We start from the raw sequence: 16492 nt of genomic DNA on the forward strand, positions 1-16492 counted from the left end.
ACTCTTTAAAATCTTGTTTGATTAAAGAATACATTAGTTGGCAATACTGATCAGTAGCTAAGAATAACGAAAGAAAGAAAGAAAGAATAAAAAACATGGAATCGGAGAAGACGAGTTAGTCGAGAGGAGCTTCTTCTCTCTGAAATAAAAAAAGAAGAGAAAGATAAAAATAAAAGTGAAACTAGAGAAAGAAAACGAAATCCCTGGACACCGTTCGCGATGTAAATCACTAGCAGACTCACACTCACGTTCCTCCGCTCCAATATTTTACAATTCAAATTTACCAACGGTGGACGGTTTTCTTTTCGAATTTTCAAGTTTATCCAATAAGTTCGAGAAACATATATATCCTTTTTCTACCGCTTGCATTCCTTCACTAGCGAAAACGAGTACCACACACACACACACACACAAAAAAAAAAAAAAAAGGAATAAAGAAAAAAGAAAAGTAGCTCGGTGTTTTCTGATACATTCTTCCATACATATACATCACCTCTATGTATATGAGGAATTTCTCAATTTGCTTTGGTTTTAAATTTCGTTCCATCATTTTTTTTTTTTTTTTTAACGTTTCTTGCGTATAACTAGATGGGAGTGAAATTTTTTGCAAGGCAGCAAAATAATTTGTTAAAGTTACTGAAGCTTAAATAGGGAATCATTTGAAACAAAATTGAAGTTTTTATTTTATTCTTTGTATAAAATTGAATAAGGATAAATTGATATTGATAAAAAGTATGTAAAGAAAATAATACAACTTATAGTTGTTGGTAATATTATTTCTTTTCCTCTTAATGTTTTGATTACTATATGTATTGCCTTAGTTGAAAGTTAAATTTATTATAGTATCTTACTGTTAAACTGATCACGTGCTAGGTGCTATCTCATCCTATGGTTGTTACTCTTATCGTTGTTACTCTGATTCAGTCTGTGTGCAACGAAGTCTGCCTCTGTAAAAATATCGGGGTTGAGTGGCATGATGCCCGTTCTGCGAAAACCATTCACTGCAGTTTCCACAGTAGCTACACGTATGTATGCTTCGTTAAATAATCTTGCCAGCTGCAGATTTGTAACTACCCGTCCAGAATGGCTGCTTAGCCACTTCTCTATTGCCTGTGCGTAGAATGTCTTGAAGGGGAACATGAAAGCTACATTTAGTGGTTGCAATTTTGAAGTAGAATTGGCTGGCAGACACGATGGACACTCCATTGTCTCTTGCTCTGTCAATCACATTGAGATTGCGCGTATGGGAATAGTGCCCATCTAAGATAAGCACCACTTAGTTAGTTTTAGTAGGATCTTGTTTAGTAGGTTTTACAATAGATATGAAGTGCTGAAACCATTTTTCGAACAAGGCAGCAGTTATCCAACCTAACTCGTGAACAGCACCTATGGTTCCAGGGGGAGGCACCGTCGATTAGTTCAGCCTTCACTAATTTCCTTGGAAATATCATCATGGGTAGCACATAGTGGCCACCAGTAGACATGCACATGACGAGAGTAATAAAAGCTCTTCTCTTTGCAGAGGACACTCCATTTGCGTCCTGCAGCACCTTTAACTTTCGAAAACGGATTTGCAATGTTGTTTCGTATGGCAAGCTGATATGTCATTCGGCGGAGATCCTTCATAGTTAGACCGTAAAAACTTTCCTCCATTGTGCGACAATATGAGACTAAATCCTCTTCTATTCTTGCACTTAATACTGGTTCACGCCCTATTTTGGTATCCACTAGCTCATCTGTACTTAAATGTCCTCCTTTCTTACAATAATCTTTTAATGTAGCACGGGGAATATTGAATTCTTTACTGGCAGCTTTATAACCCATGCCCCTCTTGCGCACTGCATTAAGTGCCCTCTTCATTGATTCCTTGTTCCATTGTTTTCTTGGCGCCATCTGAAACGACAAGAAACAGAAGCGCAAAATAAGTGCTCAATTTCGTCCCCGGGACGGAACAGGTAACGTGGCAGGGGACGAAATTAGGAACATTGCTACATGTAACATGGTAGTACGTTTCCACGAACAGATGGAACCACAACACCACAACGATACATACCTTACAACTTCGTTATGCCACAACTATGATACAACACAGTACACTCACACATTGTTTATAGATTCAGTTTTATAATTTTATAAATTTGACACTGCAAGAACTTACCTCAGCAGAAACAATAGAAATTCCAACTCCTCGCAAACTGCCACACCTCAACGACAGCCACTCTCACAAACAACTGATCAGATGGCACTGCATGCGTCTTGCTCACCGGCGTTGCCAGATCTACCATACATGGTTAGAACGCGTGGGGGACGGATTTAGGAACGGGGACGAATTATGGGCCTATTACCTTATTATTAGCAATGATTTGAAATGTGAACGTACAATAAAAGCAAGGATAGGAATGGCGAAAGAAGCCTTTATGAGGAAGGAAATACTATTATATTTTATGGAATCTTGAATAAAGGGTTGAGAAAAAGACTCATAAAATGCTTCGCGTGGAGTATTGCATTGTATGGGTCAGAAACATGGACATTACACAAAAATGATTAGAAACGACTGGAAGCTTTCGAAATGTGGATGTGGAGAAGAATGGAGCGAATTAACTGGGTCGAGTGGAAAACACATGAGAGGGTGTTAGAAATGGTGAGGGGCAGGGGAAGGAACAATTTTAGATATTATTAAGAAGAGGAAAAGAAACTGGTTGGAACATTGGATGAGAAGGAACTATATCGTTAGAGTCGTAGGTCGTATATGGTGGAAGGAAAGAGAGGGAGAAGAAAACTACAAGTAATGGACGATATCAAACAGAAAAATCCTAGGTGAAGATGAAGAGGTTAGCGGGTGACAGTAGAGCATGGAAGCTTCTCAGCTGCTGCAAGTGACCTGCCAATAATGGCAGAATACCTATGATAATGTTGATCGCTGTTAAATGTCTTACATTATTGACTGTTAGAAGTCCTACTATATTATTTGATTGAGAAAGTATTATTACTTGCATGTTATAAATACTATTATATTATGCGGCTTTTAGAAACATTATATTACTGGTAATGCAAACACTTGGGGCTAATTTTTATTTCTTTTTTCATTATTTGAATTTAACATTTCTTTTTAGCGCTAAGTTATAAAGAGACATCGATCTGCAATTTAACAAGTAGTTTACATCTTCTTCCACAGGAATTGTAGCTGAAACTCCACTACTGAAAGCAAAAGCAATAACCATTAGTAAATCATTAGCCGTGAAAGAAATACTTGGAACAATAAGTAGAGTCAAGTCATTTACACTAAAATCTGTGAGACTCCAGCCAGGTCTCCTTATCTTATCTCTTTCCATGGTAGCACTTCCTTATCTGTTTGTCCCTTTTTTAAGGAAAATATTTGCCATAAACTATGATTATTTCCTTAGAAAAAGCAGAAGCCTTTTAACACTCTTGAGAACCAAACGTTTTTCGCTGAAAAAAATATGATTTCCTGTTTTAAAAAAATGTACGAGGGGACCCAAAAGAAACTGGAGTTTTGTTCTAACTAACTAACTAACTCTATGGCCTATGGAACCCTTCAATACCGCGTTCACAAAAACTCTCCACTGACTTCTATCCTTAACTAACTGCATCCAGTTTCTACTTTGTATTCGAATCTCTGCGAGATCCATCTTAATATTGTCCTCCCATCTGCGCCTAGGTCTTCCTAATGGTCGTTTTCCGATGGGTCTTCCAGTCAAGATTTTGAAAGCGTTTCTAGTTTCTTCCATTCTAGCTACATGACCCGCCCACCTAAGCCTCCTAGACTTGACGACCCTAACAATGTTGAGTAAACCATATAACTTATGTTTTGTTCTAAAAAAAATATTAAGTTTTTTTTTTAACGAAATTCTTTCAATCTCCTTCAAAGTATTGTCCATTTAATGCTTCGAATCTTCTCCAATCTTCTTTCCGACTGTTTGCAGCACCGCTGCTCTGCTAAGTTGTTTTTACATCCTTTACACCATTAACAAACACTTTCCTTTTAGATTTTGTTTAATTCTCGGAAACTGTCATCATGTTTGTCAAAAGGTTTGGATCACTTTCAATCTGATTTTTCAAGTCCTGGCTCAAATTCAGACGAATGTTTGTGATCCTGTGTGAGCAGACGAGAAACGAACTTAGCAGCAACACGTCTCATTTACAAAACCTCACGCTGACACGAGCACCAATTCACTTGTCTATGTTTTGAAATATCATCAATCATGAAACGACGATTCTTGTTGATTTTTTGGCAGGTTCTTTTGGACGTTTTCGTCGTTTTGAAACAATGAAGAGCAGCAAGAACGATCATGATATTCAACACTCATCTCACCATACTTAAAGCGTCCAAATCACTCAAAAAATTGTGTGCCGTTCATAGTATCCTTCTTGAAAGTCTGTTGAAGAATTGGCCACGTTTTCGTTTCCGATTTTCCACATAGGAAGCAAAATTCCAAATACACTCCTTGTTCCTTTGAATCTGGCATAAGGATTTTGCAGGCGACAAACAGAACAGTTGAGAAAAACAATAATACGATCAAATGTTGACCTCCTACGCAGATGCTGCTTAATCAACTCATTTGGAAGGTCTCTACTAGACACAACTAGAGGCAGAACTCTCTACTGCGCCTAGGAACGGCAGCGATCTTTCAGTCCGGATTGTTTTCGGTCCCTTCTAGTATATTTTCTTCGTACATCAGAGCACATAAATTTGAACTTCAAACAGAAGCTGTTTGAATATCGTATAATAACATTAATTTCGATCTTAAAGAGCGAAAATTCAAAAATTGAATTTCAGTTTTGAAAAACGAAAAAAATTTTTTTTGAAGTTTTAAGTATTGCAAAAATTGATTTTTAGATTTTCCAAAAAATCGTTTTGGACAACACAAGTTGGGGCTGTTTTATGTCTAGAATTGGCATATATTTAAGTATTTTTTTATTTTGCTTACTTTGAATAATTTTCATTTATACAACAAAAGTTTCACGTTCTGTATCTGTTTCTGTTGTTTCTAGATTCTTCTTTAGTAACTTTAAAAATATTTTAGTGTTACTTGCACGTTTATGTTTTCTTTTCTCCTTTCTATTTTTTTGTTTGGTATTGTTTGCATTTCTACTTCTATCCATAATTTATTTTACAGATTTCTACTACTGTCCATAATCTATTTTTACATATTTCACGTCGTTGGTGCATTTTAGAAGAAATTTTGACAATTAATTGACTTTGTTTAATCTGCTTGAAGAAAATTGTGGATCTTTATAACATTTGTAAGAACTACTACTACTACTGATTATAATAATAATAATAATAATAATAATAATAATAATAATAATAATAATAATAATAATAATAATACATTAATAATTTCAAAGTAATTTCTGTTCTTTCGCATTTAAAATAACGTTTTGCATTATTATGCTTTTCGCAAATTTCAGCATACTAAGCAATATTTATAAACGGTAAACATTTGTTACATACAACTTTTAAGGAAATTTGAAAATACGAAGAAGATTAGTTTAACTGTACGAGAAACTTGAACGTTAAAACAAAAGAATTAAAAAAATATCACACACGCACACACAAATCGGATCGGAAAAAAGTAGAATATGTCACGTTAGTTTTTAAAGGGCTATAAATTCCACCCCGGAAACAAAGAAAGTAAAAGAGAAAGATACAAAGGAAAAAAATGTATGTTTTAGTCGTAAAAGAACCGTAGAGTTTAGAATGCGTTGGTAAGGCCATAAAGCTTTCTTCCCTGCTTTTCGATTCCTTTTTCTTTCTTTTTCCTTCGTAAAAAAAAGTAAAAAGAACTTTCTCTCGTCAGATATAATGGCTTACCCCAGAAAGCGATTTGCTTTAATTTTTCTTGTACTGGTTTTGAGAGTTGATTGATATTATCGACGCCATAAGGATTACCTAATGTACTTTATATTGAAACTCATTCTGTAACCGTTTGCGTCAACGCAACACAAAAACAGCATTCCAGTTTGCGATATTAGACGTAGCAGTTATGTTGAATTTTGCATTTTGTGTATTGCGTTAAGCTTCTCGGTTTCTTGAGAAAGCTTGACCGGAAAGTTCCTTAACACTGTCAGAAAAATTAAAATCTGTAACATAAAAAGATTTACTTTATCTTTTGTTCTTTAGGCTTACTTTAAGATACTTTAATGTAATGTTTTGTAATATGTAAGGAAGTGTCTTAACTCTTCATGTTCACTTTTTTTTTTTCAATTTTAGGTTTTAATATTCTTTTCTTTGGTATGATTGCTCGAATAACTCTTTGACACAAGGCGCACTTGGGACAATAGTTTACATGCACACAATGCTATTAACAGGCGTTCCGAGTACACAAGTTCATATCGCTTCAGAAGATGCGCATTCTCTATTTACATCTGGTACTAAATTTGTTTTTCTGTAATATCATCTTGAAACGAAGGTTAAAACTGATAACCTTCTTTCGTACACCACTATTGTACATTCATTTCTGATCATTCAGTTACACTAATACTCATCGAATAGAATTCAATTATCGAATAATTTTGATGTCTTAACAACCGATTTTCACCTTGGTAAAGTCTTATTCTTGTTCATCCCAACCATAGCAACATGGAAATTTTAAAACTTTTCTCTTCGTTGGGAGAACTGTTTTATACTTTGATAAGGTCTTTCATTCGTAACTGCATCTAGATACTCTATCCTTGGTCTTCCCCTTCCTGGTTTTCCTTCTGCCGTTCTCTCTATCAGCACGGTGATCCAACTGTAGTGCAGAATAAGACGGCCAAGCATGCTGTTTCTTATTTTTCCTATTATCTTCATGATCTATCGTCCTTCATTAGCTTCCTTTAGATTTCTTCATTCCTTTCCCTTTCGGTCCATGATATGCGCAGCATTCTGCGCCAACACCACATTTCAAATGCTTCCAGCTTGGATATTTCAACTTTTCTCAATATCCACGTCTCTGACCCGTGAAGCGCCATGCTCCATACCAGGGTCTTAATAAATAGTTTACGAACGTCCAATGACACATTTCTTGATGTTAACAGTCCTCTTTTCCTATTGAATGCTTATTTAGCCTGCGCAATTCCTTAACTTACATCTTTTTCACTTCTTCCGTCCGAGGATATTAGACTCTCTAAACAGGGGAACATCTTAATGTCTTCGATTTTATCTCCATCTAGCCATACGTTTGCCCCTTCATGTCCTGCTCTTGTGTACTTTATCACTTTGGTTTTCTTCTTATTTATCCTCATTTTACATGTTTTCTTCCAGTTGGTCGTTCAAGCTTATAAATGCTTCCTGCCAAGTCCTTTTCATTCTCCGCTATGTCATCAGCAAACCTTATTGTGCTGAAAACCTGACCATTTACTTTTACGCCTTTCTCGGTTTAATCAAAGAATTCTTTCATAGCTTCTTCTACTATATAGACGTTGAACAGGAGAGGTGAAAGTCCACGTCCTTGCCTTACTCCTTTACTTAATCTTGCTTCCTTGGTAGAGTACAACATAATTTTCGTAAAAGATAATTGTCATTATTCAGTATCTACCATACCGCTCAACCACAAAGATCTTGCAAACTGAGGATACATTAGTAAGTACTTTATAATGTCTTTTTTAAACTTTACTTAACAACTTCTTTAGTTTCATAAGCCCTACCAAATTACGACGAGCCTCTATTACTATTAATTATGAGCTATGTACCCTAAAACTTTACTCGTAATTTATAATAATTTCTTATCTATTTTAAGATGCTTAATTTACAGTGACTAAAGTAATTAGATGTTCTTGTTACCGGGTCAGTTCACATACTTTATCTTTTATTTCAGAGTTAATGTCTTCTCCGTGACGTCTATGCAATTCTATAAGTTCCATAAAAGTTCCATTGCTCTATGGTTTTCTCAGTTATGCTCATATTTTTAAAACAAATTGACAATATTGAGAAATGTTAGTATAAATGTCAACTTTACATAGTTTCAGCAGTAGTAATAATTTTGCTATTGCTGTTATCAGAGAGAGTGAAAGAATTCGTAAAAAAAAAGCTTCTCTGAAAAAGTGTGTTTCTCTTTCTCTCTCTCTCTCTCTCTCTCTCTCTCTCTCTCTCTATATATATATATATATATATATATATATATATATATATATATATATATATATATATATATATATATATGTAGATAGATAGATAGATATAGATATATAGGGCGGACAATTTGTCTTGAGACGCTTTTGCACCTTTTAAACCAATGGACAAGAAAGTCTTACATTTTGTACTATGCACATATCATCAAGAGGACACTGTTTGACATATTCTGATTCCACCAGGTTAACAGTATTGACAACCCAACATAAAGTTTAAGTTTTTGACTCGGCACTTACGTCATGTTATTGCACGTTTCAAATTTACATGTTACAAGTTACATGTATTATTGAGTGATGAAAACTAAGGACGCTACACCATTACAAACATCAAAATTATGGTGGCCTCTACAACAATAATAATGCAAGACAGATGGAACAAAGAACATCCAAAATACTTTAGTGCCGCATACTATGATCAAGATATGACGGATTTAGAATGAATACGAACAACGTTACAAGAGATTAAGAATTTGACTTTTTTTTAGAAGCTTTTATTTTGAAAAACTGCTTAGATAAGTACCCTATTCAATTTTATACATGGTTTTCAATAGATGTGAAGATCGTAATGCCGTTTGCAGCAAGATTATTTCTCAACAGTTCTGGAGATATGGTAAAAACGGTTAAAATTTGCAACACTGCTTTAAAATTGTCAAATTCTGAAAATTGGTTGTAATTACACCTACCAAAAGTTTTTATAATTTTCACACAGCATTAATCATTCCGGAATTGTGGGCGTAGCAATGATCTTTTTCTGTGCTTTGATTTTGTCATTGCTGACAGATCCTACAGAGGGACCACCCAAAACATGTACCACTTTATTTCGATCTTTTAAGTCTTCAACATTTCAAATGATACCTTTCTCGGCACTCTTTGCTATTTAAAATATTTGGCTTCTACTCTGCCTATTTCTTTCTCAACACCACTAATAGAATTCACTTATCCCCCCCCACACAAAAGAAACAACATCTTAAAATAATGAAATTGGATCTCGTGTTGTTCGCAAATGTGATTAAGGATGTGCCCTTAATATATATGCTACCAATATATTGATAGTGCTATATAGTAAAAGAGGACGCAATGTTTCTTTGATTTTTTTTAAAGTTTATTACTGTTAGTTTAAGTTGTGCAGTGTAATATATAATTTTACACTATAAGATTCACTAATTAGATCTCTTACTAAACACCAGAGAAGAGTTCGGAATTATTTTGTGGTAAATAGAGGGGAAAATAGAGTCCTTTAAATACCATTGGTTGTAATATATTTCGTATTCTACTTTGGTTTTAGCTGAGTGAGGGAGAGAGAGATTTATTTTTGTCCAAAGTAGAGAAAGCATGGACCTTACATATACACACTCAATTATTTCCTTTGTAATTTACAATTCAAGAGAGAGATCTGGACCAAAATTCAATCTACCACAACATGTTTTCCTAACCAAAGCATGTGAACATAGATTCTGTGCAAGTGAATCTACCATCCTTTTGTGGTTAAATTATCTGATAAAGAACTCCGAAAGAGAAAAGGAAATTACTCAGTCTTTCTCCATTTAGTGGTTTACTTGGTTTATTGATCTCTTTTGACTGTGTTTTCTTCTCATCTTGTATGAACATTTGAAATATTTATGTGAAATCAGATTTGTGGTTAAATATTTTCTATTTGCACGAGTTACGAAACTCCTGTTTTTTCTTTGTTCTTTTCTAATTCTGATATTTCCCTTTAATCTTTTGGGTCTCTTTTTTGTGTGAAAATTAATATCATTTTACAAATTCGGTTTGAAATTCACCGTAGTTCAAACACTTCTTTACATTATCTTTGGTAGAATTGAAAGCTTCTGTGTAAATATTCTGAAACGATGCCAAGTACTATGGAAATTCGAAAGCTGGAAAATTAAATTTGCAACTTTAAAGCCGAAAACAAGTTCTATACGGTATCACCTCGAAAGGATTTTATTTGTTAAGTTCTTCTCAACACTAAAGTTGCAAATTTCACATTCCCATTTCCGAATTTCAATAGGACTTGGAATGGTTTTAGGTTTCTGTTCATTTCCTAGCCTAACATAGTGATACGTGTACGAGAACTTGGTATCGTTTCAAATCTCTATTCTTTTCCTAATCTAGCACAGGGATACATGTACGAGAACTTGGCATCGTTTCAAATTTCTATTCTTTTCCTAGCCTAGCACATTGATACGTGTACGAGAACTTGGTATCGTTTGAAATCTCTATTGTTTTTGCAGCCCAACAAAGTGATACATGTACGAGAACTTGGCATCGTTTCAAATCTCTATTCTTTTCTAGCCTAACATAGTGATACATGTACGAGAACTTGGCATCGTTTCAAATCTCTATTCTTTTCCTAGCCTAACATAGTGATACATTTTTGTTTTGATGGGATATCACTACATCTTAAAAAGCATTTACAGTGAGTTACCTAGTGTCCGAAGCAGCAGATAAGACCATTAGTTAACGTATTAACTAGTGACGAATATCCAGTCCTTATTTTTCCTTGTCAAGCCTAAGTTTTTTTTTATTTTTTATAGGAACTGCCTTATGTTTTTATTGGTTTTCAGTGACAGTAACTCAGCAATTCAATACTCAGTTTTAACATACATATGCCAAAGTTCAAGTTTCCACACTTAAAGGATATGCCACATAGGGTTTGATGACTGAGCGAGTGCTAAAATTTGAGTTTTGTTTTAAAAAATGATTTTATGACTTTCTACCTCGTCAACGATTAGAGATAAAGCATTGAAATTTTATAAAGGACGTTGCCTGATGAAAATTAATGTGAAAGCCAATTTTTGTTGCGCTATCTTCAAGAGAAACGAACTTATGGATGTTCGAAGAATGTCTGGGTTGCTTCGGATAGCATACACATTCAATGCTCCAGCCAGAGAACACGGCTAGCACAGCACTATACACTTTGATATTGTGGACTTTATTTTTGTTGGTGTTCGCCCTTCCTTATTCAGTTAATTCCTTCATTAATATTCATTAAAATTTATAATCCATCAACTTTCATTAATACGTATATTTGAGCTTTCAGAGCACAACAGAATCAAGTCCAATTATCATAAAAATTTGTGCAGTACCGTCAAATACATAGAAAAGTTAACACTGTTTTTATTTCGTATACGAATTATTTATAATGTCTGAACACTAATGTCTTAAGCTCTGAAAGAAGCTTCAAATAAAGACTTTAAACATGTAATATATCTAAAATGACCAAAATGGACTTGATTCTTTTGTGCACTGTACGCGCTATTTGTAGGACAAAAATTTACGCTTCATTTCAAACTTTTAAAGGAAATTCTTCATGGCTAAGCGGTTAGTATACGCGCCCTTGGAATAGGAGATTCGGTTTCAATTCCCGACGGAGCTCATGTGGTTCGGATTCCACATTGAACTGTAGATCCATTTCTCACATAACCTCGCTGCTGAAACGAACGAGAAGAATATAGTGAGAAGAATGAAGGAAAGAAAAACTACTCTAGCATGGTTATAAATAACCACCTAGTGAGAGTTATTAAAAAAAAACAAGAGTGAAACAATCAGTTGGTGCTGTTAGTATTAGCATAGATAAAAGCTTTTTATTGTTCAGTGCTAATGTTCAATGAAGTATCACAACGGGATTTCTACATCAGGAACCGTTTCCAGAGCTCTGTTCTACTTTTATTATAGTATATACTCTGATTAAGAACCTTGGTGAGTGAGTAAAGGATGATATCTTCTTTAAAAATTGAAAAAAAAGAAAGAAAAAAAAATGAGAAACTTACTTCCCATTTAATTTTATTCGTTGAATATTTTCGTTTATCCTAAATAGGAAGAAAGTTTGTTGAACATCGAAAAACGAATGTTGTTGGAATTCTCTGTAAAGTAAAACAAAACATAAGTAGTAATTTAATTATCACTATTTTCCCGTAGGATTCAGAAAGTAGGATAACAGCACTTTTTCACTAACCTTTATTTATAGATAATGCACTCTTTTACAAAACATCATCTTCGAAGTATTGACATTGAGTCTTGTGAACAGAGGTACTCTTCTCCTAGAATATTATACTCTTTTGAAATTTCAAATATTCTAGTTTTTTTTTATCTTGCTAAAATCTTTGGCAGTGGTTCTCAACCTTTTTTCACTCATAACATACTTTACTGCACATCGTGACACATTTGTTTGATATTTTTCTTATAAATAATAATATCTATTACCGGTATAGTTTTCATCAATTAGAAATCAATTAATTTTTATAATAACTCTATGTAGCACTGAGCATTATTGCTGTCGCTGGAGGTTCAAAGAATGTCTGGGTTGCTAATTTATAATTCTTCATGATTTTTAAATTCTAAAATTTCGCGACATACTTTAAAGGACTGCGAGACACACTAGTGTGTCGCGACACACCGGTTGAGATCGACTGGCAGCGTTTCTTCCCCCTTTTTCCTTTGGGCACACTAAAGTACGTTCGAACTTTCGCTACACCCCTATATGTGATTTTTTTTCCTACATGCAAACAAACACATAAAAACGTTTTATTATGGAACGGCTATGAGATACAAATCTCACAATCAAATTCCGTAAGAGTCTTGAATAGAAAACATATTAATATAAAAGAAACTTATGCCTCTTCAGTAGGAATATGAGAAAGATATATTATCATCAGAAAAATCAGAAAAATCTCTTGATACATCTGACATGTATTCGCGACACACCAATGTGTCGCGACACAGAGATTGGGAAACTCTGCTTTGTACTATTGTCTGTTTTTACACGAAAATGATTTCACATAGAAAACATTCAATACTGATGTCACATTGGCACACAGACACGGTCACATCGTTTTCTTGAAACTATAAGTAAAAACGAAGCATTTTTTTATACACTAAGCAATCTCATAAGGAATTTCAAATCATTTTCTTCCTTTCTCAAACGAATAAGTAATTCACTGATTTCATTATAATTTAATGATAGTGACATTTTAAATAAAAATTATGCAATATCAAAATGTAGAGATATGTTAGTGAATCAGCAATAGAATAGTCATTCTTGGATGGATGGAGAATACCGTATGAATATTTAGTGCAGGCAGAGTTTAGTTTGAAAGTGATTGTGTCACTCACTGACATTATTTTCACTTTAACTGGAACAAATGTGGAACATGAGAGACTCTTTTTCAGTGTCACTAAAAATTACTGGCCAGATGAAAATAAAATCAGATGTTAGTGTTAAGATTGAGACACGTTATGAAAGTAAAATGCAATGTAAGTGATCTGCGTAAAATTGAATGAAGAATAACGTTTAGCTACTCAGAAAGGCAAAATTTCAGGAGCAAGAATAGTGCCTTTTTCTTTAATTTCCCATGATTATGCACAGAGGCTAAGTGGACTATGATGATGAGATGAGTTATAATGGTGGAATGACGAAGTGGAAGGAAACGTGAGAACCTAAAAAAAACACGCACACTTTTTGCCTTTTTGGGATAATAAGGATTTTATTTAATTATTTTTAATTTATCAAATATAGTATAAATTCTTGTTTGTCCATCACAAAGCACAATTTGAGGAAGCTGGGATCAAACTAGGGACCCCATGCGCCAGAAGTGAGTGCTCTACCACTGAGCCACCACGGACCCATGAATAATAATGAGTAGAGACGAAACATTTTCGCGAAAATTTTGATATTTTGTAGCATTAATTATCTGAATTTTCGCATTTATGTCGCATTTATTTTTTTAAATGTTGCACATGTTTCTTTTTTTTTTAAGTGTGGAACTTGTAAATAGTATATTTTTAGTATTGGTAGTAAAGTGTACATCAAATAAAAAATGAGGATACACCTTGATTAGGTTCGCATTGTAAGTAATGTATTCACTGAGATATAAAACTTAATGTAAAAATTTATACAATTCGTCTAACGTCATCCTTAGTTAAATGATAACATGCAGCAAGACATTACCAATTCTTCTTTTAAGTTTGTTCTTCTGTCAGTAACAATCACATTATACTCGGAAAAGATTCTCTCGGCATGAACACTCGAGTCTGGAAACCATATTGACATCGAGCAACGAGCTGAAAGCAAAAGACCTATGTGGTTAACTCTTAAACTGTTTAAGAGTGGTGCAACGTCAAGTTCTTTATTCTCACTGTTGAGAACTTCAATAACCTTATTTTTAAATTCATGGTAAGCAACCAACAGATCATGAACATTTTCACCACAAAACACAGTCAAAGATTTAAGCAACAGTTAAGTTTTGTTGATGTCTACATCTTAATGAAGTAAAACTGTTTCTGGATCAAATAACTTGCAGAGCTTGTTCATAAATGCAACGTTTTTTTAAAGTTAAAAATATTGGAAATGTGCTTTTTAGTTATTATTAACAATAACAAATAAGAATTCCACTTTTTCGTTTCCATTCGCATTTATCGCAAACAATGCCGAATTTCTCACAAATTCGCGATAATGTAAACGTGATTTCTGGCTCTGAAACGAAAAGTTTGAGGTTTCCTGAAACATATACGCATTTACTTTAACGTTTCGCACATATCGCATTAACGAAAAAGTTTCGTCTCTAATAATGAGTAATCTATCTTGATGATATTATTGTTTCTCTCTGATTTAACCGGATTAACATATCGGGGTTTCGATTTTCCTGCTGATGATACAGTATACTCTTTCTTTGGGCCAAAATACAGTATTTCTGGTCATCCAAGCTAGGACGACTTCTGTCATGTTCAAAGTAGCTGTGAAGCAGCATTGGATAACACCTTTGGTCACTTCCTCCATAGCTCGCGAGCATGTCTTGAAATTATAGACTGAAGCACATTTTTGGCCTATTAGCAACTGTTTCACTTTAGGAAAAGCGGTAATGTTAAATAACTGCAGCTAGATCCGGAGAATACAGAGAATATGGAAGGGCAAGAATATTGTAATTTGTGAAATCTTTCTGAATTTGGATTATCTTCTACTTAGAAATGATCACCTGTTGTTTGTGCCATCTGTAAATTTGGCCGGGAACATTGTTTCTTCTTTACGTGCTTGCTGTAGCGGAGTAACAGTCTCCGTAAACGTTTATTCAGTTTAACACAAAATGTGAGGCGCGATATTAATGTCTGATTGGTTTCACCGTGAAGTGTTTACCTTGATATTTGCATGAACGAGCTCCGTGTTACATATAGTAGTCACATTCTTATTCATACCAAATCGTATTCGAAAGTAAAACACTATAAACGAATTCAGTGGTGGCAATGACACCACATTGTTTGAAAAGTACGTTAATATCATTAAAGACACATCCAGTGTAGAAAGTGGTTCAAACGAATACATGATATGTGGGTTAAAAAAAAAAGGAAAGATGTAAGAGAATTCGAGTTTACGCTACATTTTTATTCATATATGGGTTAAAGGAAGAGAAAGATTAATATTTAAACCCGGTTTAAACTACTTGCTGAGTCAAACAATTCGTTAATTGTAAAAATTATAAACTTGTAACAGTTTCGTCAACTATCCACTTAGCTTCATCAGACACTATGAATACACAGGTAATGGCTACCATAGGCTACTTCAGCCAATCAGCATTCAGGAATTGTTTTGCTGTCTCTCAGATATACAGTATATATAATCTGTCATTACCCGTGTATTTACGGTGTCTGATGAAGCCAAGTGGATATTGGAGTAACTGTTACAAATTTATAATTTTTTACAGTAAACGTATTGTTTCACTCAGTGAGTAGTTTAAATCGGATTTGAGTGTACTAAAAGCAAAGCTCGTACAGTGGAAAATATTACTAATATTTAGTACTTTGTGGCTTAGTTCTTTATTTTAATAACTGCCATACATCGTAGCTGCATAAAACTGACAAGAGCATTGCACATGACAGAGTTGATTTTCTACCACTCTTCCATCACCACCCGTTTTAATTCTTCTTTCAAAGAAATTTTTCTATTGTGGGTCATATGTTAAATTGTTCTATAGGATTAAGGTTTGCAGATTGGATAAAAATGTGCACTTCTTAAAAATATACTGTAATTACACGCCTGAATTTGTTCTAAGTTTCAGTAAAGTGTCAGTTTTCCAACAACGCATTCGAAGTAACAGAAATGAAAGTAACAAGAAAAAATAATGAGACTTCCGAACACAGCTGACAGTTGCTGTTCGAAAATACTTAGCTTCTCTTTCGTAACTTAATATCATGATATTTTTAGAAGAAAATAACACCTTAGCAAATGCAGAAAACTTTGTTTCAAGTAAAACATACATACTTTTCAACTACAGAATTAGGTAAAAAAGCAAGGAGGGTTGTTAAGACGTTCGTTTTCTATCCATACAATTGCTGAAATGCTTTGTAGTTGTTTCGATAGGTATGC

Source organism: Thermobia domestica, chromosome 2, assembly GCF_964235325.1.
Source record: "Thermobia domestica chromosome 2, izTheDome1.hap1.1, whole genome shotgun sequence".
Lineage (NCBI taxonomy): Eukaryota > Metazoa > Arthropoda > Insecta > Zygentoma > Lepismatidae > Thermobia > Thermobia domestica.